This window comes from Parasteatoda tepidariorum, chromosome 7 (genome assembly GCF_043381705.1).
Source record: "Parasteatoda tepidariorum isolate YZ-2023 chromosome 7, CAS_Ptep_4.0, whole genome shotgun sequence".
Taxonomy (NCBI): Eukaryota; Metazoa; Arthropoda; class Arachnida; order Araneae; family Theridiidae; genus Parasteatoda; species Parasteatoda tepidariorum.
Genome location: NC_092210.1, coordinates 18,730,299 through 18,756,355, shown reverse-complemented (window position 1 = coordinate 18,756,355; position 26,057 = coordinate 18,730,299). Strand labels below are relative to the sequence as shown.

The 26,057-nt window shown below is 27.8% G+C and overlaps 2 protein-coding genes across 2 annotated transcripts in view; one reads left to right on the top strand and one right to left on the bottom strand.

Moving 5' to 3' along the window:
* Positions 1 to 867, bottom strand: part of LOC107436757 (uncharacterized) — a 91,303-nt gene extending 90,436 nt beyond the window's left edge. Inside the window, exon 1 of the mRNA XM_071183133.1 lies at positions 791 to 867. The gene's annotated coding sequence lies outside the window, so the exon portion shown is untranslated. The remainder of the gene's footprint in view (positions 1 to 790) is intronic.
* Positions 1 to 26,057, top strand: part of LOC107439363 (uncharacterized) — a 566,421-nt gene that overhangs the window by 110,521 nt on the left and 429,843 nt on the right. The gene's annotated exons all lie outside the window — the stretch shown is intronic.

The window sequence follows — 26,057 nt, the reverse complement described above, 5'->3', positions numbered from 1 at the left end:
TATATATATATATAGACATTTCTTACTTTTGTTCCACGTTAGTAAGTTTGTTTTCTGCTTTCCTTTATCTCAAACTCATTTTCAAATGCATTTTTATTTTTTAGCTATATGGACGCATTATGAAAAGTAATTTTTTTCTTAGGAAAACTATTCTTTATTCAGAAATATCGCATTTATCGTAAAGGATGTTTCGTGATGAAGACCTTTACTCTTTCCCATTAAAAGTTTTTCTATTTTCTTTTCCTTTCTTCTTCTTTGCGTTTATATATATAGCATAATAAATAAATACAAAAAGAAAAAAGAACACGAAGAAAATTAAGAAGTCTTATTTACTGCACATCAGCTGCTAGTATAAATATATAGAAATAAAATAAGTTAAAAATATAGAGAAAAAAATGGAAAGTAATGAAGATTGAATAAAAGGGAAGAAGAAAAATTATTAAAATAAAATGTTTTTGAAAAATATTAAAAAAAATATTTAAAAAAATATTAAAAAGCCTGAAAACTAAATAAGGAAAATATATATCTTTTCATCAGCTCACACGATTATATCCGCAAAAAAGGAGTACTTTATAATATTATATCTATATAGCCAAAGTGAAATATATCAATACAATAGTGTGAGGAGCACTAAAAAAAATTGAAATGCAAATGGAACACATTAAGCAAAAAACATAAACGAAATAAAACATATCAAGCAAAATAAAGCAGAAAATAAATTGTAAGGAAAATACAGGACAAAACATAAAATGAAATCTATAAAGCGTGTAGGAAATTCAAATGTACTTACACGTGCCGGAATCTTTCTAGAATGATTTAAAATATTTTCCTAATAAGATATTTATTACGAAATTGCCAGATTACAAAATATGAGAAAAAAAACCGCAAATGGACTTAGAAGCGTAAATAGAGGGATCTTTTATGGCGCATTTGTACTGCTTTTCCCGAAGTGGATTTCCTCATGGTAAAAATATAAATTAATAAAGAAGTTTTTAGTGAATTTATTAATAAATACATACAATTAACTCAAGAATTTTATATAGAACTTAATTTCAATTAAATTAATTCATAATTTTTTTAAATCAAATTTTGAAAGAGTTTGTCTATTTGTTTTTTGGATTAATAAACATTACTATAGTCTTTTAATTCTATTCATTTTATAAAAAATGGCACTTAAATAATTTTTTTTAGAAACATTAGAACTCCAAGTAATTAGTTTATTTATATTAAAATCATTTTTTTATGGTATAAATCAACAATACAAATATTTCCTCCTTTTTCGTATGTTATTCTAAAACAGAACTTTTAAATTGTTCAAAATATGGAAATTATTTCTACATAGAAAGTTAGCGTAACAAGTTATTCTTCAACAATCGTTTTTAAACTGTTTATAATATGAAACCTGTTTTAACATAGATACTACTGTAACCAACATTAGTTTACAAACTATGTGAAATATCGGAACTATTTAAACTTAAATAGCTATTTCAACAAATTATTCCACGTTAGTTTTAAAACAGCTCAAAATACGGAGACTATTTCAACATATGGAAAGTTGCTGTAACAAGTTATTATGGTACAATAGTTTTTAAATTGAGAAAAATATTTAAACTATTTCAACAGAACTATTGCAAAGTTACTGGGACTAGCTGTTCAAAAATAACAGCTTTTAAAGTGTTCAAAACATGGAAACTATTTTAACTTAGAAAGTTACTGTAGCAAGGTTTTCTACAATAATATTGTTTCAACTGTGAAAAATATAGAAACTATTTGTACACAAAAATCTATTTCAACATATTAATCTGAACATTAATTTTTAATCTTTTCAAAATATGGAAGCTACTTTAACATAAAAAACTGTTGTAGCAAATTAATCTGCATCAGTTTTAAACTGTTCAAAATATGAAAACTGTTTCAACACAAAAAATTACTGTAACAAGTTATTCTATAACAATAGTCCTAAAACTTTTCAAATTATTAAAGCTATTTATAATACAAAAAATTGTAAAGAACAAAATAAATTCGACCACCGCAGAAATATGGAAACTGTTTAATACATTTTTTTAAACAATGCAACCATATGCTATACATAACATTAGTTTACAATTGAAGTCTTTAAGAAAAATTGAGTGAGTTTTTGCAAAGAACAACTACGAACTTTCGATTACTATAGATTTTAATTCTAGATTTGTGATAGATTATAAGTATCCAAAACAAATGAAGCAATAATCAAGACAAATGACTGATCCTTATTTAGTTAATCAAACACATCCTCAAAGGGCAATATTTTTCTATAATATCTTTACTTCTTTATGAGAACTAAATATTGTTTTTTTTACATCCAAATCTCTTTTCTCCCATGAAATAGTAGTGTTTTTCTAGTTAATTTTAAGAACTTTGTTATTCTTTCCTTCCTCTAAATTGGCCCGACAGAAATAGCAACCCTCTAGAACATTTTTTTTGAAGAAAAAAAAATTATAATCACCGATTAATGCTGTAAAAGTTCAGATGAGCATTCATAGATTTAAATTAGCCCTAGTATAGCTGACGTATAATTAGCCGTCGTCTCGTCGAGTTTTATTTCATAAACGCTCGATATAATGATTTTACTGTTGATGCGTATGCTATTTAGAGCTACGTTACACAGCCATGTTAATAAACGGCGCCATCTTGTTGTCTGGCCTTATGTAATGCATTATAATGCGGATCATCTTAAACATTAACTGTCTGGTTTGGAGTTGTGTGTGGTTTGCTAATGCTGTTTAATCACGAAAGCTATTAAAGATTGTTTTTGAGGGATAATTAAATTTGAATTGCGCATTTATAATTCAACTAACGCAAGCACATATTTTTCTTCTTTATTGGGCTTGGTTTTTTTCCCTTTTTTTGCACCCAAATATGCTTAAATAGTTATTGTTAACTGTTGGAATTACTTTAAATTCTTATTTAGATTTTATATTAGTAGAGCAGATAATTTAACTGATCGAATTAAATTTGACGCAGAAGAAACTAAATTTTTTATTGTATAAGTAACGTATATATTTAAAGAATGTATATGGAGATGTATGTCATAAGTGAGATGAATTATCTAAGAGAATTACAGCGATTTTTTATAAATATATTTTAAGGTTTTCGCGTTGATAATAGAAAAAAATAAACTTAGTCTTTATTTCTAGCCTGCAAGCTCACAAATGGCTAAATTCATTAATCTTTGGCTCTTATTTAAACTGTTCCTGTGATAGAACTCTACTGTTTTAATTTGTTACCAAAAGATAAGTTTTCTAAGGTTACTCGTTGACAGTTTGCTATCAAAAGATAAGTTTTTTAAGGTTACTTACGTACTGTTTGCAGCAAAGAGATAAGTGCTCAAAGGTTGCTTATAGATTATTAGGGGGAAAAGACAAGCTTTCTAAAATTATTTGCAGATTATTTTCTACCAAAAGATAAGTTTTCTAAAGCTAATCGTAGAGTGTTTGTTGTCAAACGTGATTGGAGCTTTCTTCCATTCCGAAAGCAATCGAAGACTGCTACTTACTGACTTAATACCATCATACCATGAGATTTTGGTTAAAGATTTATGGCACTAAATCAATGCTATATATTAAATAAAATTAAAGTAAGATTTTTTCCCTGAAAACTTCAGTTTCCTTTTTCTTTCCAAAACTGCCGCTTAGAGTATTATTTTACAAGTTTCTTACTTTGCACTCACAATTGATATATACTGATAATATCGATCTGTGTTTATCATCATTGTTACAACACCCCAGGGTGGGTCCCGGCCTTCTCCATGTCTAGAAAATTTTTCAGTGCTGTTTTCTTTTTTAAAAGATTTTGCCTGCTCTCTCCTTTTTCTTTTTTAAAAGATTTTGCCCTTTATTTTGAAGTCCGTGTTAATGGGAACCAGCCACCGAAGTTTTGATTGTCCTCTAGTTCTACTACCAATTGGTTTATGCTTTAAATTCTTCTGTGTTGGGCAAGTTTTATCGAAGCAGAAAATGCTCCCTTTAGAGACATTATTAATACTTTATAAATTTTGCTCTTATGTTTGACACCAGAAACAAAAACTCGCTGTTAAAATGTGTCTGTATATTTTAAGTTCAGTAATAAGGATATATTTGTTTTTCAATTTGTGCGAACTGTATTAAATAATTAAATATTGTGCAATTTTTATTTGCTTTTGTTCTGTTAAGCCTAGTTTGAATTATAATGTATATTTTCAATAATATAGTTAGGGGCCGGGATAGCCTGGTCGGTAGGGCGCTGGGCCCATATCCAAGAGGTCGTGGGTTCGATCCGCGCCGGCCGAAGACTCCCCGTGTCGTAAATGGTGACTGATGCACGTTAAATCTGTCGAGTCTCAAAGTCCTCCAGGTTCAAAATTACAAGGCTACGGAGTTGAACGTAAGTAGTCGTAAACCCATGAATTTGGGTCGGCTGTTCAACGACGGTTATAAAATAAAATAATATAGTTATCAAACTATCAAGTCTAGAAAATGGGCTCCTACTTCTGAGCGCTTGAAACATGCCGACTGTTATTTTCAGCTTGTATATTTCAGAAGCGGATGAAGTTTTTAATCAAGTAACATAATATTGTGTCTTATTACATAAAGTTTTTATGTGATTTTCTTTACGAAATGAATTTTGAAAGGATTTTATGATGAATCCATAAAATCTTGCTGTGGCAAATATTTAATTTATTTTCAACACGAAAAAATAGTTTGAAGCATACAAATAAAAGTTTTTAATTTATTAATAAAATTACACATTATTAAAAATTAAAAATTAGTTGATAAAATCGAGGCTCAATGTTACCTTTTAAACCTTTTCACTATTTTCCTTAAAAGAATACTAAGACAATATTGTTTTAATATTTAATGTCTCTAGAGAAGTTTTCTAAAATACTCTAAACACATCTTTTTCTCTCATAAAATTTAAAAATTCATGGAAGAAGAGTTTTTAAAAATGGATAACTTCTTATTTTCTTTACAACGAAATTTTCACTTTTCTAACAAATCTATCATTTATGTAACATTTACAGAGAACAAAATCTTAACTTTAAATGGAAATATCTTATAAATATTTGATCAGAGAAACTGAGGGAATCTTTTAATAATACAGACTTTCATATCTTACATTATGAAAATCAGATTTTAAAGAAGAAAACTGCGGCACGATATCCTTGTATTATATTAGTAAGAAAATATTTCTCTCTTTATACTTCATATTTAGAGTTTGCTTATTAAAATGCTTGTAAGAAATGTTATTCTCTTCAAAACTAAATTTCATTTTGAAAAATTTAATATTTCTCTGTCAAAATATCTTCTTTAGCTTTCGGAAAATAATATTTATTAAAATCATTAGGTTTTTGCTAACTTGAAGTTTTAGGAAGTAGTTTAGACAGTTTTAACATTAAAAATGCTACTTTCAAATGCACCTTAAATGAAATATGGGTTTATAAATTTTTTTCGTTGATTGTTAATTGAAGATGCTATTCATTAATTCATCGATAAGTTGATTCACTGATTCTTTCCTTTTTCTCTATATCTGATTCTCTTATTTGCGAATTCATCCACTTACTTCCTCCTCATATGATTTTTTTTACTTTAGTTTTTCATTCTATAATGATTCTCTTTTTAAGAAATACACAAAATTACGATTGTTAAAGCTAAACTATTTAAAAAGTAAAATTTTAAAAATATTTCAGCAAAGAAAACAAAAACTTTTTTTTCTTTGTGGTGTTCTAAAGTTTCCACTTTTCAATTTTCATTCGAAGAAAGTTTAGAGATCTTTTAAAAAAAGTTTTTTTAAAAAATAAATCGAAAACTTGGATGAAAAATAATTTGCAGATTTTGTAATAATCTGCAGTATCCTCTACCATGCTAGTGTGTTTCTGCTGCAGGGAATATATATAATATAAGCATTGAATATTTTTTTTAAAAATGCGTATACTTTAGGTAAAATAGTTGTCTTCGGCAAACATTTTAAAGTTGTACCATTAAGTCCCCAGGGAGGCCACGGTCAACTAAAAATGTAAAAAGTAGGGACTAATAAATACCAAAAATGTATTAAAAGAGATCGAAATTAGCAACTTTTTCTAGTATACTTCTTTCAGTTTGCCTTTGAAAGTGAATACAAAAAAATGCTTTCGGTTTAAATATGAATAATTTGCAAGTCATGGTGGTAGTTCGGATTGAATTATAAAATAAATTAAATAAATAAAAATAAATCAGTTTCTACCACTTCGTACATTACCCGTGGCATCCCTGAATCTCGCTATGCATACACAATTTGCTCTTATTATCAATTTGTTATTGATAAGTAGTGTCATTCGTTGTTTTTGCAAATGTTGTAAAATTTTATTTATCTCCTTCATCTTCAGAGATTGTTGTAAAATTTTATTTATGTCCTTCTGTAACAGAACTATACTAACTTTAAAACTGAATTACCACCACGCCATCTTGTGGCGAAACTTTTGAGTTGAACTGCGGCAACCGATTGGAGAACATCTCCAAATTAAACTCTCCGTTTAGTGTTATGTGAGTTTCGTTTTGTTAATATGTTTTTTTTAGTAATTTGTAACTGTTTTCTGTGCTCTGCTAGTAACTATATAAATAAATAATTTCAGAGCTAGCCCGGTATTTTGTTTTCTTATTGTTTATTGGAAAATGGTTACAAATTTTGGCGCCCAACGTGGGGCCACGAACAGAAATTTTGTCTAAAATGTCCGCTTTATTTTGAAGAGTCCGCTTTCAAAATTTTAGTGTTGGTTGCTGGAGATCAACTCCATTTCTAGGTTAAGACTGCTAGTCTTACATATGAAGAGTGTGGCGGAATAAAACACAGTGGATGATAATCACGAGCAATGCTGCTAGCATTTCTGAAAGCTTCTTCCTAAGGAGTTAAGATAAGTGTTAAAATTTTATTATTCTTGAGATAAATGTTAAAATGCTGCTAGCATTTCTGAAAGCTTCTTCCTAAGGAGTTAAGATAAGTGTTAAAATTTTATTATTCTTGAGATAAATGTTAAAATAAATTGCTTCTCGTAGCAAGTATTTTTAACAATAAAAAGATTTAAAATTGAGAAAGCGAAACAGAACTTCCCTTGGAAGAACAAGTTCTATTTTTGGAAATTAATTTTAAATGTGTTATAGTGTATAATTAATATAATTTTGCTTCTATTAGCAATTAGAATGCACATTTGAAGAATAGTATATAAAGAAGTTTGTTATTTCTGANTCATGCCAAAGAGAGATGGTCCTTACGTCATTGTTGCTATAAAATCTCCAACAACGTTCGATATTGCTGATCCCAATGAACCAGATAAAATTCTCGGCAAATATCATGTATCAGCCCTAACCCCATTTCAAGAACAGAATAAGTTTCGTGTTGCACATCAAATAACTCCAGTGGTTCCCTTGAGGAAAAGAGGACGCCCAAAACGTATACAAGATGTTCAAGTAGTTACACGGATTCCAACTACATCTCCACCTTCTGCACTAAATAGACATAAGAATGATCCTGACTCCTTGCCGAGACGTCTAAGAAGTCAGAGGGGGAGGTTGTAACAGAACTATACTAACTTTAAAACTGAATTACCACCACGCCATCTTGTGGCGAAACTTTTGAGTTGAACTGCGGCAACCGATTGGAGAACATCTCCAAATTAAACTCTCCGTTTAGTGTTATGTGAGTTTCGTTTTGTTAATATGTTTTTTTTAGTAATTTGTAACTGTTTTCTGTGCTCTGCTAGTAACTATATAAATAAATAATTTCAGAGCTAGCCCGGTATTTTGTTTTCTTATTGTTTATTGGAAAATGGTTACACTTCATCTTTCAGAGATTGTTGCGAAATTTCATTCATGTCCTTCCTCTTACAGAGATTGTTGTCAAGTTTTATTTGTGTCCTTCATCTTTCAGAGATTGTTGTAAAATTTTATTTACGTCCTTCATCTTTCAGAGATTGTTGCGAAATTTCATTCATGTCCTTCCTCTTACAGAGATTGTTGTAAAATTTTATTTATGTCCTTCATGTTTCAGAGATGGTTGTGAAATGTTATTTATGTCCTTCATCTTTCAAAGATTATTGTAAATATTTTTTTCTTGACCGATAATTTTTTAAATATTTTTGTAACATTTTATTGATGTCATACGATTTTCAAAACGTAGTTGAAAAATTGAACTCATGCATATGTTTTTTCAAAAACCTGCAAAAGGTTACTTATATCGCTCATTTTTCGAAAAATTGTTATAAAATTTCATCAGTGTCATTAGTTTTTCAAAACTTTTGCGATTAAGTTTTGTTCATATCATTCTTTTTTTAATAAAAATATGAAAATTGTATTTGTCAAACAAATGTAGCAAAATTTTTATTCATTCCAATAATTTTTCAAAGATTTTTTCAATTTTTATTTGTATGTAAGAGAATTTAAAAAGAATTATTTATATACCAAATGATTGAGTTAAGTTGCATAGTTGTAAGTGGTTTAAATATCCAACACAATTTCAAGACCATAGAAGTAATTCGGGAAAATAGTGCGACTTCAACCACTTACAGTGATTGCATTTCTAGTCAAAAGAGCTTTTACGTCGCAATTGGCGAGATTTTCAATTTCAGCCAATATCCTCAGCTTGCTTTCAAGGTGGAATTCATCTACCAAAAGGCATTACACCAATCTCGACAACATTTCAAAATCCGACTCAAAGTTAGGAAGCATTAAGTGTTCTTTGAAAATTGTCCATTTATGGGTGTTGGTTTATTGTCGACCAATTTAACAGCAATTGGCTGGGCGCCCGTCGCCAATTGAGTCTTTCCTGTTTTAAATTAGACATCACTATGTAACCACTTAAACCATGTTCTAAACTTCCGAAACTCTTTATCGAATTTCTGCGAAGATTTAAGTTGATTAAGGATTAGAAAGTTTTACTGAATGTATTAGGCAACGGTTTACTTATATCGAAAATAAACTTTAATTAAAATTAATTATAATTAATTCTATTGTAAAAGATTGTGAAAATAAAAAGTATTGCAGTTTTTTGTATTATATTAAAAAAACATGATAGATTATCCTAAGTAAAAATACGAGTCATTTTAATGCTGAAATAAGAATGTTTTTATTAATTTACTTTTCTGCGAATTTTGGGTCTTTGAAATGCATTAATACAAACAACAATATATTCTTTAAAAAATGTAAATATACACATACACATACACATAAATGTAAATATACACATACACATACATGTATGATAACACATACACAAAATTCGACAAAAATGTAAGATATATTTTCTTCGTTTGTTCTGATGTAACTGTAAGTCTCGGTTAACTTATTTCTTTTTAATAACACATTAAACTAATTGAAAATTTAATGGAATTTTGTTATAATTTTAAAAAAAACCCGCATCATGTATGAAGTGGAAAATTTAGCAATTTTAAAACTGAAGCGCTTTTGCTAATAATTAATTTAGTGAATTTTAAGTTTTTTTTAAATATTAACCTTAAGAAATGATGCATGCAAATATTAATGCACAGTTAAAATTAACAATAAATTCTTAATATATCAAAAATGCGATGAAGAAATAATTTGATAAGTTTTCTATAAGTTTTAAAGTAAGTACTAGTCAAACATTACCATTGTAATAAGATATTTGCGGTGTAATAAGATATTAAAAAATAGGAAATTAATTCAAAATCACTTTAGATTTTCGTAAAATAATTTTTTAAAAGCACGATTTTAAAAAATGAGCATGACTTTTAAAAAAAATGAGCATCACACAGTGCAACTTAATTGAAAAGTTAAGTAGCTTTAATATTTGAATACAAATAATTAGGATATATTATTAGTGCTTCAAAAATAAAAACACAAATTATAACGATGATTGAATATTCTTCTGTTATTGAAGTTTCACTAAACTGTTAATCAAATATTTGCAATTGGACATTGACAAACGATGTTATTTTTAATTTCAATAATATGACTTAATTAAAGCTTAATGATGAAGAAAATTGACATTACAATACTATTTTAGATTTATTTGCGCTTCAATTCATAAGATTTGTTAAGTACTGTCTAATAGTATCAAAAAGCTTCATTCGTTTTATATTTAAGCACACAGAATGTGAAGGTCTTTTAATTTTTGAAAATATTGTTACTACTTGTAATTTTTTATTTTGGATTTTTTTTAAATGAAAGTAAACTTGACATTTTAGCCATTGGTGATGAAGAGTTACTAAAGACAATTTACTAAGTTTGCAAATTACAATAAGTTATTCATAAATGATATAAGCGATCACTATCCAACCTTTTGCAGTGTTCATTACGATGAGGTAAATGTAATTAAGGAAACTGAAAATAAAATTTCAATCAACTATAATAAGCTCAATAATTATCTGTCAAATTACAAATTTAATTACAATCCTCAAGATTCTCTTGATCAACAATATCGAAGTTTTGTTTTCAAACTCAATAATTTAAAAAATAATTTTAAATATAAGCACGAATCAAACAAACAAGCCAAAAATAACTGGATGACTAGTAATATCCTGATTTTAATTCGAAGAAAGGAAAAACTATTCAAAAGAACTAGAAAATATCCATGGGATATTATTTACAAAACAGCATACAACACTATAGTTTCTGAGCTTAAGAACTTAATTAAAACAGCAAAATCAGAATATTTCAAGATCAAATTTTTCAAAAAAACTAGAAAAAACTAGAATTAGTTTAGTTTAGTTTTTTAGTTTAGTCTAGTCTAGTTAGTCTATTAGTTTAGTCTAGTTTTTTAGATATTCAAAAAAACTAGAAAATATCCATGGGATATTATTTACAAAACAGCATACAACACTATAGTTTCTGAGCTTAAGAGCTTAATTAAAACAGCAAAATCAGAATATTTCAAGATCAAATTTTTAAATTGTGATTCAAATAAACAAAAATGGGATCTTGTAAATAGTACTACTTTACCTGATATTTTAAACGACTATGAATCTTCTGATCAATTCAATAAATCATTTGCAAATGCCTACAGTACCTCAAACCCAAATTTAAACAGTTTGCAAATATATATTTCACCAAGTTTAACCTCGTTTGTTTTCCTAGAATTGAATGATTGTGAAGTACTTCACTTAATAAATTCTCTTTCTAATAAAAACTCCTTTGACTATGACGGTATTAATGTAAAATTAATTAAACTATTTGCTCTCAATAATATAAATTTTATAACTAATTTCATCAATACCTCAATCAAGTCATCCATATTTCCAACTTCTTTAAAAAGAGCAACCATAACTCCTATTTTTAAAACCGGCGATAAAAATTGCCTATCAAACTATAGACCAATTTCAATATTACCTGTTTTTTCCAAAATCATTGAAAAAGCTCTAGCTGATAAAATGTACAATTATTTAAAACATACAAATTTTTTCTCTGTTAATCAACATGGATTTATTAAAGGCAAAAGTACAGAAAAAGCTCTTTTGGAATTTTCAAAATTTATTCATAATAGTATTGCCGAAAATAAGACAACAGTAGCTATATTTCTTGATATATCAAAAGCTTTCGATAATGTCAATCACAATCTTTTAATTAAAAAATTAGAATTTGCTGGTTTCAGAGGAATTATGTTAAATTGGTTTGTTTCATATCTTTCAAACAGAGAACATAGAGTTAAAATCCGAAGTAATTTTAGTAATTATATTTTTTCAAACCGTGGTGTTCCTCAAGGATCTATTCTAGGACCCTTATTGTTTATTATATTCATCAATGACTTTTGTCAACTCAAACTTTTTGGTAAGATAATAACGTATGCTGATGATTCCGTAATTTTGTATTCTTGCACTGATTTAAATCAACTAATTTTTCAAATTGAATCTGATTTACGCATAATTTCAAAATGGTTTACAATAAATGACTTAAATTTAAATCTAAATAAAACTAAATATATTTATTTCAGTTTAAGAAAATCAGAATTTAACTTAAATTTAAAATTTCACTCTCTCTCCTGCAAAAGTACTAATGAAAATTGTCAATGCTATATTCTACAATCTGTAAATAATATCAAATATTTAGGACTATATATCGATTCTAATTTAAAATGGAAAACACATATTAACAATTTAGTTAAAAAATTGCGTTTCGTTTTAGTTAAATTTTATCACCTTAAGAATAAAATTCATTTTAATTTTGTGAAAGCACTCTATTACTCCTGGTTTTATTCTTTAATTAATTATGGTGCGATAATATATGGCGGTGAATATAAAACTAATTTACTTCCCTTAATCTCAGTTCAGAATAAATGCTTCAAGATTATTAATTCTCTAAATATAAATAATTCAAGTGTAACTACTACCAATATATATACAAGAATTAACCTATTACCATTTCGCCATAATGTATTTTTTCGTATTTTACTCTATTTACACAACAATAAATTAATATGCAAATTAAAAACTAATGTGTCTGAAAGGAGACCAACTGAAATGTATGAGATTCCCCTCTTTACAAAAGAAATTTCACGAAAACAGTTTTTTTACTTAGCACCTAAATTATATAATAAATTACCATTTCAGTTGCAAAACATCCAAATGTATTCTTCTTTTAAGCGTGCTTTATTTCAATTTGTGATGAACATTGACGATTTAGATCTCTATTTTTCACTTTAAAGGAAGCATTCGATTTTTTATACTAGTCTTGTGCCAATCCAAATGAACTTCTTATGTTGCCTTTGTTATGTTATTTGCCTTTGTTATGTTATTTTGTTATTTTTTTACATAGTTTCATGCATTTTTTTTTGTTTTCTATTATTACAGTGTTCAACAATATATGACGTCTTATGATGAGCAAAATAATTTATGATTGTAATACCCCCCTTTTTTATCTTATTTTTTATTTTCTTATTTTTATTTTAAATTTATTGTATTACTTTTCTTTGTCGCCTGGACAGGATTTTCCTCTTGACGACGAATATATATTCTTTGTATTTATGTGTTTTTGTTCCCAATAAAGTTATATTTGTTTGTTTGTTAATTTCATCTTTAAATTAAAAACGTTTTGAAAGCGAAATATGCATTTTTGCTTATAAGTTAAAATTAGACAATCATCGAAAAATGAAGTTGTTACAGCAATACAAAAAACATTCTTAAATATTGAAAGAAATTCAGACTCGCAGTTTGAACTGAGTAGATTACATCCTTAAATTAATATCTTGGCTTTAATTAATAATGCTCTATTGGCTTAATGATAGGTATTACAGTCGGGCTTGAAGGTGCTGACAGTGGTTTTCATATCTCGTTTCTTTGTAAGTAAAGATGATTGAAAACAATAGTTTTGATTCGGGCCTCACAAGGTATGTGGGATAGGCGGCTACAGCAGGTCACTGACTGAAATAGTGACCTTTGCAAAAGGTAAGGTCATTGTGTACACGCCCTTCTTATACTAACTTTCATCCGCTTCCAGCTTTCTTGGGTGCGCTTGTGTTGATGGTTACAGTCATAAAGATTTTTTGCTTTCATTTTTAAGCTTTGATTGCTATTATCTTTCGCAGAAGTGAAACAGTTTCGTTTGAAATTGCGAACGCGTAGGAATGAAAAATGGATCTTAAATGGAGATGTAAGTGTGAAGAGAAGAATTATTGAAAAGGAAATGATCATGTGAGACTTGTAAACAGATACGTTTGGTTGCCAAAGAGATAGAGTGCATTTATTGTCATATTTTGGTGTTTTAGTTTCATTGCTTTAAGTTTCTGATGCGGTAGCAATTGCTTTTCTCGAGAAAAGAGAGAAATCTGTTGAAATTGCCGACATGTCGGAATGAAAACTAGATCTTAATTAGGTTGGAAAGTGCGAAAGGAAGAATATTTTCGAAGAAAAGTGTGAAATAAAACGTGTGCAATGAAAATTTTGACTACCAAAGCAGTAGAATAAGTTTATTAAGTCATGCAGTAATAAAATATAATAGATTATTAAAAAAAATTATTATTAAATAATTATATAAATTATTATAAGAATAATTATTATAAAAATAATTATTATAAAGGTAATTATTAAAAAAATTACACGGAATTATCTTGGAATAAAGGAACATTATAATTTGATGCCTGCAAGAGACGTCATCGTAGTTAAATCATGTCATTTGTCTATTCGGAAACCAATCAGGTTCCGTACATACGCGTGACTTCGCTTACCTGTATCCAATTATTTTCTGATTTGAATCACATGGTTAGGCATAATCATTTCAATTCTCTTCGAGTTGCAACTACCCAATTGTGAACAAGATGTTTTGACTAATTTAAAAAGTTCTCGAAATATAGGGTAGTAAGCAAAAAAAGAAATTAACATCAATGAGTCCCAACTTTCGATCACTGGACCTCTACTACTGAGACCAAAATTTTCACATTACTGCTCCTCTCCATATTTTGAAGTTCAAAAACCCAAATCTGTCGGAAAAAATATGTTTATTCACAAAAAATACATTATTGCGTTTTATTTCGTAATTAAAGTTACCGTCTGTTCAAATTAATTAGCGTAATTAAAGTTATAGTCTCTAACCAAAAAGATTGAGTCATCCGTGAAAATTCAATCCTTAGATCAAAAGTTATTCTGTGTGTGCACTCTTTTTTATGAACTGTACATGTCTGTGAAATTTGTTTACCCGAATTATGTTAATTTTTTATCATAAATTATGTTAATTTTGTGCTCATATGTATAAGAAAGTTCGTCCAAAAAACGTCTTTACTTTTGCAACAAAAGAATCTTTGTTAAAATTATCTACAAAGATAAAATAAATTGTTCGAAAAGTCTAATCTATTTCTTAAATTCAGAATGAAACGGACGACAACTGAATAAACCGAACACCCGATCGTAAATTCTTTTCTTTGTAACTTTGGAAAACAAATTAACTGTCTTAGAATAATCACGAATGAAAAATTTGTTGCTTCTCCAACAACGTTGAAACAATGAAACTAAAAAGTAAAATCGTCTGCGTTATTATGTCTTTTATTTATAAAGAAAACTTCTGCCCCAGTGACGGGTCTTCAATGGCCTAATATATCACGAAACATACAATTAAGGGAAAACACGTTCTATTCAAACAGTTGAATCTAAAATTGATTTGTCAAAAAGTGATTTAGTGTTCTATTTTAATGTATATTGTTTTTTTCCCCCTTACAAACGATTTTCGAATAATTGAAAATTTTAGTTAAATATAACATTTGGTAGTTTATTTTTTTTTTCATTCTGTAAATCAAATTGAAACAGTTTCCAAATATTTTCTTAAATGAGGTATTTTTTAGGTGTAAAAAACATTTGGTCCCCAAGGGAGAACTGGCTACTGAAAATTTCTCGCCCTGATGAAAAATATGTTTAAGCTTTATAGAAATTAAGTTATTAAATTCATGTCCTTTATTGAAAATTATACATATGTATATATGTATAAGTTTACATATGTTTAATTTTATTTTTTCGACACTAAAATTATATGTCGATAAATGTACTTTAAAGAAAAAAATATTAATTATTAGTTTTTCTTTCTAATGAATGTGATAAAGTGTTTCAAGCACTTGTAAAGGGATATTTTATTCTAAAGGTGAAACCCTATACAATTTAAAGCTCATTTGAATTGAAATTAGTAATATAGTTGAGTAGACGAATTACTAAACTATTTTGAAGAAATTAATTGGAACAAATGGAGCTCATTTTAATTTCCAGCCTAAAACCCGCCGTTTATTATCTATAATTTAAATCAGAGCCTAAATGGACTAAAAATGAGTTAACATATATATTGATTCGAATTGCTGATTTATAAATCAAATTTGATTTATTTGATTTGAATTGGCTTTCATATCAATGAAAAAACTGGTTGAAATATTTCATCGCACTAGGCAGATCATAATCAATCGGTTCGAGTCTATTGCAATTAATCTTAACTAATTTGAAACAACATATATCAATCATACTATTTATAACAGTAGAGAAGAATGAATCGAATTGATCATTCGTTATTTGAAAAACAAAAAACAAAAAAAAAAAAACGTATCTAAATCAGCATATTTTATCGAGAAAACGATTTTACGAATCTCTTATTATGAACTTTACGCTAACGTTAAATATAAGTTGTAAACGATATTTTATTTGACGACTTCGAATTTATTTAAAAAAGTTAACTCATATAGTAAATTTAAAAAAATTATTTCTATAACATTTGGTAAAACAGTATCATCAGTGTTCTCTATTTAATCAGATATTTACCACATTAATTTCTCCGTTCTTTTTTAAGTAAGATGCTAAGATGTTTAATTTAAATGATTTTTCAACAATTGACTTGGATTAATTTTCCGCATTAAGTTGACAGAAATTACTTTTTCTTTTGACATAAATTATTTTTTAAATTATATTTTAAATTTGACATAAATTAATTTTTTGACTTGAATAAATTTTCCAACGTAATTTTTTTACAATTTAATTTACGGACTTAAATTAATTTTTAACGTATATTTACATTAATTAATTATCTGACTTAAACTGCTTTGTCAACGTACATTTTATACAACTTATTTTCTGAATGAATTATTTTTTCAACGTAAATTTGATATTAATTAATTTCATTTGTAAAATTACGTTTTTATCATAAATTCGACATTAGTTAATCTTGATGTAAGGGACAGCGAAAATACTTATCAAGTCGAACGAATGCCTAGTATGTTGTTAATTCCTTCAAATTAATAATTATTTTCGTCATAATTCTTTTTTTTTTCCATTTTAAAACCTGACCCAAAGTGAATTTTTGTTTTCGGAAAAAGGAAAGTCTTAGTTTGTTTAACTTATATATATCTATCAATTTTAAGAAACCTAAAAAGATAAAAGTTTTCATATGTTACATGCTATTTGGCAAAAGGTTGGGAAAATTTATTATTAAAAAAATAGCTTTTTTGGCCCTGATATTCAAATTTAATGTGTTATTTTATGACGTTTTAAAACGCAACTATGAAAGCTTCTGTAAAGGAGAAATAGCTTAACGTAAAGTATCCTTATACAGCTATCAGTTGTCTTTGTCTGAGTCAGGAAAGAAACTTAGAGACGTATTTAAGGTAAAAATTGTAGTTTCAATGTCTTATAACTTAATAATTTCTTAAAATAGAAAAAATAAGTTTTAAAAATTATTTCTCAACCAAATGTATCTCTATTTCTGAATTAGTTCGAACGATAATTTTTTAAACTATCTCTAGAACAAATTGAGTTCAAATGATGAGTGACACTTCGTATATTGTTCTTGTTAGTATGTATTTTTTCGATAGCTTGTTTGATTAGGCTCTGAATTAATAGCTTGCATTGGCTTTAACTTAAAGAATGTTATAATGTTTCTGGGGTCAGAAAAAATGGAATGTTTAGGCATTAAATAACTTATTTGTATCCGGAAATATTTAATAATTACAGTTGTAGGAATACATTTTTCCTGATGTCCAACATAATTTTAACTTTGAATAAATTCGTAACATTTTTCACAGATCCTTAAACATACTTTTTAAAATTATATTTAGGCAATGCAGGATTTCTTTCTAAAATATTTTAGTGGTCGACTTTACGACATTTATGTCGATGTGCAAGATACTATTGAAGGAATTTCGACTTGGGGTTACAATCAAATCTGTGGAGACGATAATTGGAATGCTTGAGTCCTGAATTTCCTGGAAGCTCGAATTAGACTTTAATTCATACACTATTAAAATTTCCATCAATTCATAGGAAAGTTTAATGCTATTATTAAGTGGTTGTTAATTTCAAAGATTGTATTTTTTATTTTTTAAGTGTGAATTAGGTAAAAAAAAATCTTAATTAAAACTACATTTTGTATAATTACATACCAGTTGACGAAGTAAATTTCAAACAATGTATTTCTACAAAATATTGAAATAGAGCAGAATCATTATAAGAAAAAAACTATGCATCAATATCTCACACGCAGCCTCGCATAATCCTCTTATACAAAGAAACAAATGTTCAGTTATTATTCGTAAACTAAAATACTATTATGAATGATGTATTAAATTTCTTAGAATTTTTTATTAATTTTGAATTTTATCTAAATAAATTTGGTTTTTGAATTGATAAATTAAAAGATAATTTACTAATAATTAATTTGTTTAATCCCGATTTTGTAGATGTTTCAATGATTTTCTGTGCTCATTTTGATTAAGTCGTTCAAACATTAGTTAAAAAATGTTCTAATGTAACTAAGTTTGTAGTGAGTAATGATTTTAAGTAAACTGTTTTAATATTCATTCGAATAATATTTTTGTTTAATCCATTTATATTAATTTATCTAAATAATTCTCATAAGAATGATTTTTTTCCTCTTTTTATCTACAGGAATTAACTTTTACCGGAATAACCGGAGTATGAGTCGAACAACTTTTTACGACTCATGAGAAATTTTCTTCCGATTTGGAACTTAATTTTCGTCGTCGACCTAACAAAATCACGATACTTTTTGGGGACGAGAACAATTTCAGTTTTACTCGATCATATAAATTCATTGTATTTCCTGGATCTTTTCTTTCCACCATTACTATAAAGAATGATGAAAAGATTTCAACTGCCATGAAATCTATGGCCGAGAAACTGATAAAAACGATGGTAAGATGAGTGAAAGATAGTTAGAATGAAACACGCGGAAGAGCAGACGACTATTTTTCCTCAAGGTCACCCTCCGAGCAAATTTCATCCTTTTTTTCTATTTTTCGTCAGAGACTTTATTCTTTATTTTTTTTACCCCCCTCGTACATCGACCCATTTTCCATTAGGCATTGACCCACATTTTCTGCTCAGGCGATCTTTTTGTTTCCCATTCACCCCTTCATGTTCCCCTCTCCCCCATTAAAGTATTGGTGATGTGAACATAAAAGTTCGAAATATTCCAAAAATCTGGGAAATATTCTAAAGGTATGGAATCGGAGATAAAAGAGGAACTTGTATAAATATATAAATTTAGCACAGATCTAGAAAGTAGAGGTTTAACTAAAAACTAGTTTGAATAATTTATATTTAATAAAAATAATATTTAATAACAATTATAATAAAAATTTGTATGCTAAGTGTTATAAAAGTTTGAAATATTCCAAAAATCTGGGAAATATTTCAAAGATATGGAAACGGAGATAAAAGAGGAACTTAAATAAATACATAAATTTATCACAGATCTAGAAAGTAGAGACTTAACTTAAAACTAGTTCGAATAATTTATATTTAATAAAAATAATATTTAATAACAATCATAATAAAGTTTATATACTAAGTAAAAAAATATATTAATTCATATTTTTTGGTGTTATGGGTTTAAGAATAAAAAAAGAAGAAATGTTTTACTCTCAAATCAAGTGGAATATATTAAATTAATACATCGGCATGTTTCATCGAAATTTATTTTATTAATTAATAAATTAATGCGTTTATTAATTAATTAATTAATGCGTTAATTTAGCTATGCGTTTTTCTCATTAAGAACTAAAGTTCCTTGTTTTGGAATTTGCAAATAAGCTCACACACACCATTAATCATTTCATTTGAAAATCGAAAGAAGAAAACATAATATTTTCTTAATGCAGTCCAGTAAAATTAGACATTTTCTTTGGAAAAATAATTAATACATAAGATGTTTTTCGTAAAATGCTTTATTTTATTTTATTTTATTTTATTTTATGACCGCCGTTGAACAGTCGACCCAATTTCTGGATTTACGACTACTAATGTTCAACACCGTAGCCTTGTAATTTTGAACCAATCCAGAAGACAAGGAAACTCCTGGATCGGTACCCCCAGAGGTATTGATTTGTTATGGGAACATGGAGGACTTTGAGAAAATGCTTTAGTTGTAATAATAACTCATACCTGAAAGTTGTGAATGATACCTATTATATTGTAAATGATTCCTGATAATTCCCTAGTCCACCCCGTACGCCTGTACTCCCCTGTTTCCCTTTTTTGATCCCCTGTTCCCCTTGAAAGATTTGAGAGGGATTATTGAATTTCTCCTGACAGGCAATTAATGCATTGCTTCATTCACGCACGCTTAATTGAATTCGACCAATTACAAGACGATCGGACTAATAGTTCAGAGGTTATAAGAGCTTTATTTTTTGCTAATTTTGTATTTGTACTTACTAATCAGACGTTGCTATTCAAACAAACTAATAATTTTTCCTATGTTTTTTCACGCTAATTCTAAAAAGACTACACAAGTCAACAGTACAAATAGTCAACAAGTCAACATTTGCATGCTGAATTGATTGATGCAAAGCAGGAGTAAATAGTTGGAATTTTGAAAGGTTTTGAGTACAAAAAGTGCAATTTTACATTTGCACTAATTTATGCACCTTATATTGTTATAGAGACAAGTGGGGTATTGTTACTCTTGTATTTTTTATTGTATGAAGTGAGACCAAACCCGAATCAAAAAAGCTAATATTTTAAAAGTTGAAATGTTTCTTTTTTTTGTATAAAAAGTACTATTTTGAATTGCACTCATAATTAAGAAAACCTTTATACTTCAAAACTTTTAATTCTATAAATTCGAACTATATTCCATTCAGTGAAGTATAAGAAATTTCATCGGAAAATGTACTTTACATGTTCACATAGCTCATAAGAAGCATTAATAAAAATGCACATATCTCATGTCAAAAACAGTATTTTTTGTACAGAAAAATAGTTGTAGCTTTTTAACTATCCGTTCTATTAACTTGTGTATACTCTCATTCGATTCATCGTAAATAAAACATTGTAAACAATGATTTATTTGTTTAGATAGCAATATCAGATTCGTAAATAGTACAAAGTTGCACTTTTTGTACATGAAACGTTTGTAACTTCTAAACAAATAGTCGGATTGTTTCGTGATTGGTCTAATTCGTTTCAGCTTGAATGAAAAAATGATTCAATTGCCTTTATAGGAGAAATTCAATTCTCATTCTCAATTCCTTCCATTTTCCTTAAAAAAAGGGGAATGAGCCCTGAAGAGATTCTTGCAGATTTCAGGTATCATTTACAATATTAGGTATCATTTACGAAACTGAGTACCCTTTACAATAGCGGGTATCATTCACAAATTTCAAATATCAATTAAAATAACATAATAAAGATTTTATGAGAAAAAAATCTTGGGTTTTAAGAAATATTGATTGGGTATTGAAATAGTATATTAATTGGGTATTGAACGAATCACTCAATTGCCTATTTAGGAGAAATTTTCTCTCATTTCTCTAAAACAAGTTGGAATCTTGCATGGGAGAGTTGGGGAGTTTTCAGGTATCATTTATAAAATTTCATGATTTTTTGGAATTAATTTTTTCGAAGAAATGCCCTTTTTTGTTATAATTACTGAACTAATGAGAATATTAGTAATTTTCAAAATAACTAAGCGCACGTGCTTTTTCTGTTAAAAGACTCTTATACAGTTTTTCTTTTATTTATTTAAAATTATCTTTAGTTGCTATGTTTCTCAGCCATGAATAATGAAAATTATTCTGCATGTTATCATAATTCCTATTTTTTTTACTTCTTATAGACAAATATAATCCATAGATAATTTAAATATTATTAGAAAGCAAATTTAAAACTTTTAAAGTAACAACCGAGTGAATAATGGCATGATTAATACTATATAAGGTAAGAGACAGAGCAATATACATATATATATAGTGTATATATATATATATATATATCAGGGTTTAAGCTGAGTCTAAAAATTCATTAGCAAAAAAGCTAAAATCTGAAAAAAAGTTTTAGCAAAATGCTAAAATGCCATTAGGCTTATAAAATTACTTTATATCAAACAAGTACTGTAAGTTATCTGACAAAGAATAGCTTAATGTANTATATATATAGTAAATACGACAAACAACACGAAAAACAAAAAAGCAATAGATAAGGTAAAAAACATCTATTAATATTTCATATTACGAAAGTAGCTGATGATAGATTATTATGTTATTTCTGTTTCTGTCACCATTATTATCCCTTTTCTGAAAAGAATAACCCCTGTTTTTTTTATACAATGTAGCTAGCAATGACATTTTGAGAATAATATTTTTGCAGTTCTATGATAAGTATACCGTTTTATTTAGTGTTATTAAGCGCTTAAAACTAAACTACTACATCATTTATTATGCCAATTGGTTTAAGTTTGGAGCAGGTTATTTGGTTAAGTTGTAGATTTTGATATTAAATCTACATTTGAGTTATTTAAATCTACGTCTTAAAAAGATATTTTAAATCTGAGGAAGGGATATTTACTATGATTTATAGATTTTGGAATACTGTACAAAAATATACTTTAAAAAAAAGAAACCTTTCCAATCGTCTAAGCAATCTGAAACAAGGTAAAGAAATAATAAAATAAAGACAAAAACATGCGTAGTCTTTTACGAATTATGAAACATTACAAAAATAAAGAATCATAAAAGGTATTTACAAACATTTGTGAATTTAAAACACTGCGAAACCAGAAAATCATAAAAAACATAAAATATTAACTTATAATTTCTTCAGCAGTGTCAAAAATAGAAAATTACGAAAAAACTCTTAGCATTTATTTATAACATAGTATTCTAAAACAAAGCTTTAAAGGTCTATATTCTAGTACTATAACCAACCAATTTGCATCTTTGTAACAATTCAAGTCGTAGATTTAGCCATAACTGTACACCAGAAAATTAAAAATAACTATACGATGTTACTTCTTTAAACTTTTTCATAAAATAAAGTGGAACTTACCTTTCCTTATATTTAGCCTAGGTGATACAACAACATCACTATAAGGTTTTCTTTATTTTCTTATAAGAACACTCGCAAGATGTCCTAGTGGGATCAGAGCCATTTCATGCAAAACTTAGTTTTCGTCAGTTTTCTTAGAGCACAAAATGTTATTTACATTTGACGCAGTGACTGAAGTTTTTCTTAAATTGAGCTGAGCATTCTCAGTCAAACAAAATTATATACTCATAAAGTAAGGAAAAAATATCTGCAATCAGATACAACAAAACAAAGAGCCATGGTGGTTCATGGGGTATAGCGTTTGCGTCCCATTAAGGTGGTCAGGTTCGAATCCCAGCAGTACCTGGTTGATGCGAATTCTGCTTCCGCCTCGCACAGCACAGTGCTGACGCAAAGTATCCTCAGTGGTAGATGAATCATAATTTAGAATCTTCCTACAGTCTAGCTAAGCGTGGGGGTTTTCATGATTTTTTCTCTCCGTGTAACGCAAATGGGGGTTAGCTCCAGCGAAGAGCTCTCAATGAAGGCTAGCATTACCTCAATAGTTGTACCAGGCACTTCCCTGTCTTCTGGATTGATTTCAAAACTATAAGGCTACGGAGTTGAACATTGATAGCCGTAAACTCATTATTGGGCCACCCGTTCAACGCCAGTAATAAAATAAATACCGGTAATATATCTCTGGTGATAAATTTGCTACAATGTTGTAATTTACAAATATAACAACACTGCTACATAAAACAAGACCGTATTTAAGTTTGATGATTATTCCAGCATTACTTATTTGCATTTTTGAAAACATTTAGAAATATTTCTACAGCAGTAGATTTAAACTAAACTACTCAGCATGTAACTTCTTTAATCTTTCGCATAAATTCGAATAGAATCTACTCCTTTACTCCATTTGAATTCCAAATTAAATCGAGTAAAGCCGCCATCAAAATCATTTACATATTTTATTTAATGAAAAGAGCTCAACGAAATCTCTTTAAATTCCTAAAAGCCAAACTAATGGTTTTGATTCTACTTACACTTAACAAGTCTTCAAAAATAAACAAATTAATGCATAGGTGACTCTTTTTAATGAATAAAAGTTGCTTTCGTAATCTCTGTTGCGGAATTTATTAAAGAAGTTTTGCCATTTCTAATTATTCATGTTCATATAGAGAAGCCCAACAATTAAAAGGATTAATTTTTACCGTTTGGTTAAGTCGAAGAGGGTTTCTGAAAATGAGGTTAATAAATTTCTAAAGCCTTCTAGCAGCAATTACCAGAACCCATAGTTTAATCGCTGAGTTCTACATTGCTAACTGGTATTTTGCTACTCGAAAACATAAAATGTTTACTGAAATCTATGTTGAGATGAAAGTTATGAAAGGTTTTGAAGTTAATCCTTTGTACAAAATGAGATTATAAATGTTTCATCAATGATGTTCCAATAAAAGAAATAAATTCGGCACATTCCATAAATAGTTTGAAATTTATTGTCACTCTCGTTTGAGTTAAAAATAAATATACTTGATAACGATTTATCTTTAAAAATATAAACCTTTTATTAGAATCTAACAAAATAAAATATAAACATTTAAAATATCTTTTTTCATCAACTGCTGTTGCGAAATTTACTAAAGAAGTTTTGCCATTACGAAATATTTAAGTTCGTATAGAAAAGTCCACAATTGAAAGGACTAATTTTTACCATTTGCTTTACCATTTAACACGATGAATGTCATGGGGGTCACCGGTGACTGACTCTGAGTTTGTTCGTAGCGCCCCTGGGGTCACCGGTGACTGGCGATGCTAAGATTATTAGAAACACAAAATTCGAGTAAATTTTTATTTTTTTATATTATTATCGTTACCAAAAGGGTTTGAAGAAATTAATGCAATATAGAACACACAAAAATAGTTTATTTATATACACAAAGATGCCAACTTGCTCCGGACAGCGAATAGATATTTTCAAGTGGTAGCTTATTAATTGTGATTCTTGGTTTAATAAATTCAATTTAGTAGATTTTTATCCACCATTATTTCTAAACAATTTAGTAGGATTATATAATTCACCACTTTTTCAGATATGTCATGCTAAACCTTTTAAAAAACCAACAAAATCTGTCTAATATTTGCAAATTTAGCTTGTAGTTATTTACCGTTGTGGCCAGACGGGCAAGCCATGCAAAATTAGCGTGGCATTCAACGTGTTGATTTAAAAGATTTTCAAAAACGAGGTTAATAAAATCCTATAATATTTTGGCAACAATTACCAGGACACATATTTTAATCGCTTAGTTCTACATTGCTAAGTGGTATTTTGCTATTCTTAAATGTAAATTGTTTACTAAATTCAATGCTAAGATCCAAGTGAACAAAAACTTTGAAATTAATCATTTGAAGAAAAATGAGATTAAAAAGATTTCATTCATGATGTTCCAACATAAGAAATTAATTCGACACGTTCCAGGAAATAGTTTGAAGTTTATTGTCATTATTATTTGAGTTAAAAATAAATAGATTTATTAATCAAAATAAAAATCTTTTAATATATTTAATCTTTTTATCTCTTTTCTTCAACCCCAAAAAATACTTGATAAGAAAACTCATAATGTATGTAGTTAACACTGAGAAAAAAAGTGTTTTAAAAACTACCGGAATATGATTAAAATTCACCGTATTTCATGCTTGGTACTTTTTAACGAAGCTTTTTGGTAATGATTTTGATTAAATTAACTAACAATAAAATATGGTTTTATAATATGCGATAAATTTTAGTTATTTTATCATGAAACTTTAGAGCAAGGCATAAAAAGCATTTATTCGGTTGCATTTAATTTTCAGTTTTGTATTTTTTTTAAATGTATGGTAAAAAACAACTGTAATTTTGAAAATCAGTTACCATATAAAGTAAAGAATTACCAAATGAATGATTAAATTTAATTACAATTATTTTTGTATCGATTAGTAACACATAAGAAACGTATGAACAACCTGAGCAACGTGATATTAGAAATGAAAAAATAAGCAATCGTTTAATTAAAATTATTTTTATTTCCGATCTGTTTTATTTCCGATCTGTTCAAGATATATTTGAATAACGTGAATATCATGATATAATGAAATAAAAAAACAATGAATATCATGAAATAAAAAAACAATGACTTAATACATTTAATATCTTTCTTATTTCGATTGAAAACATAAAATGGATGTTTGAATGTCATAAGGAGCTTGAATTACATAATTTAAGAGGTAAAAAAAAAACTTAAAATTAATTAAAAATATTTTTTTCTCGATT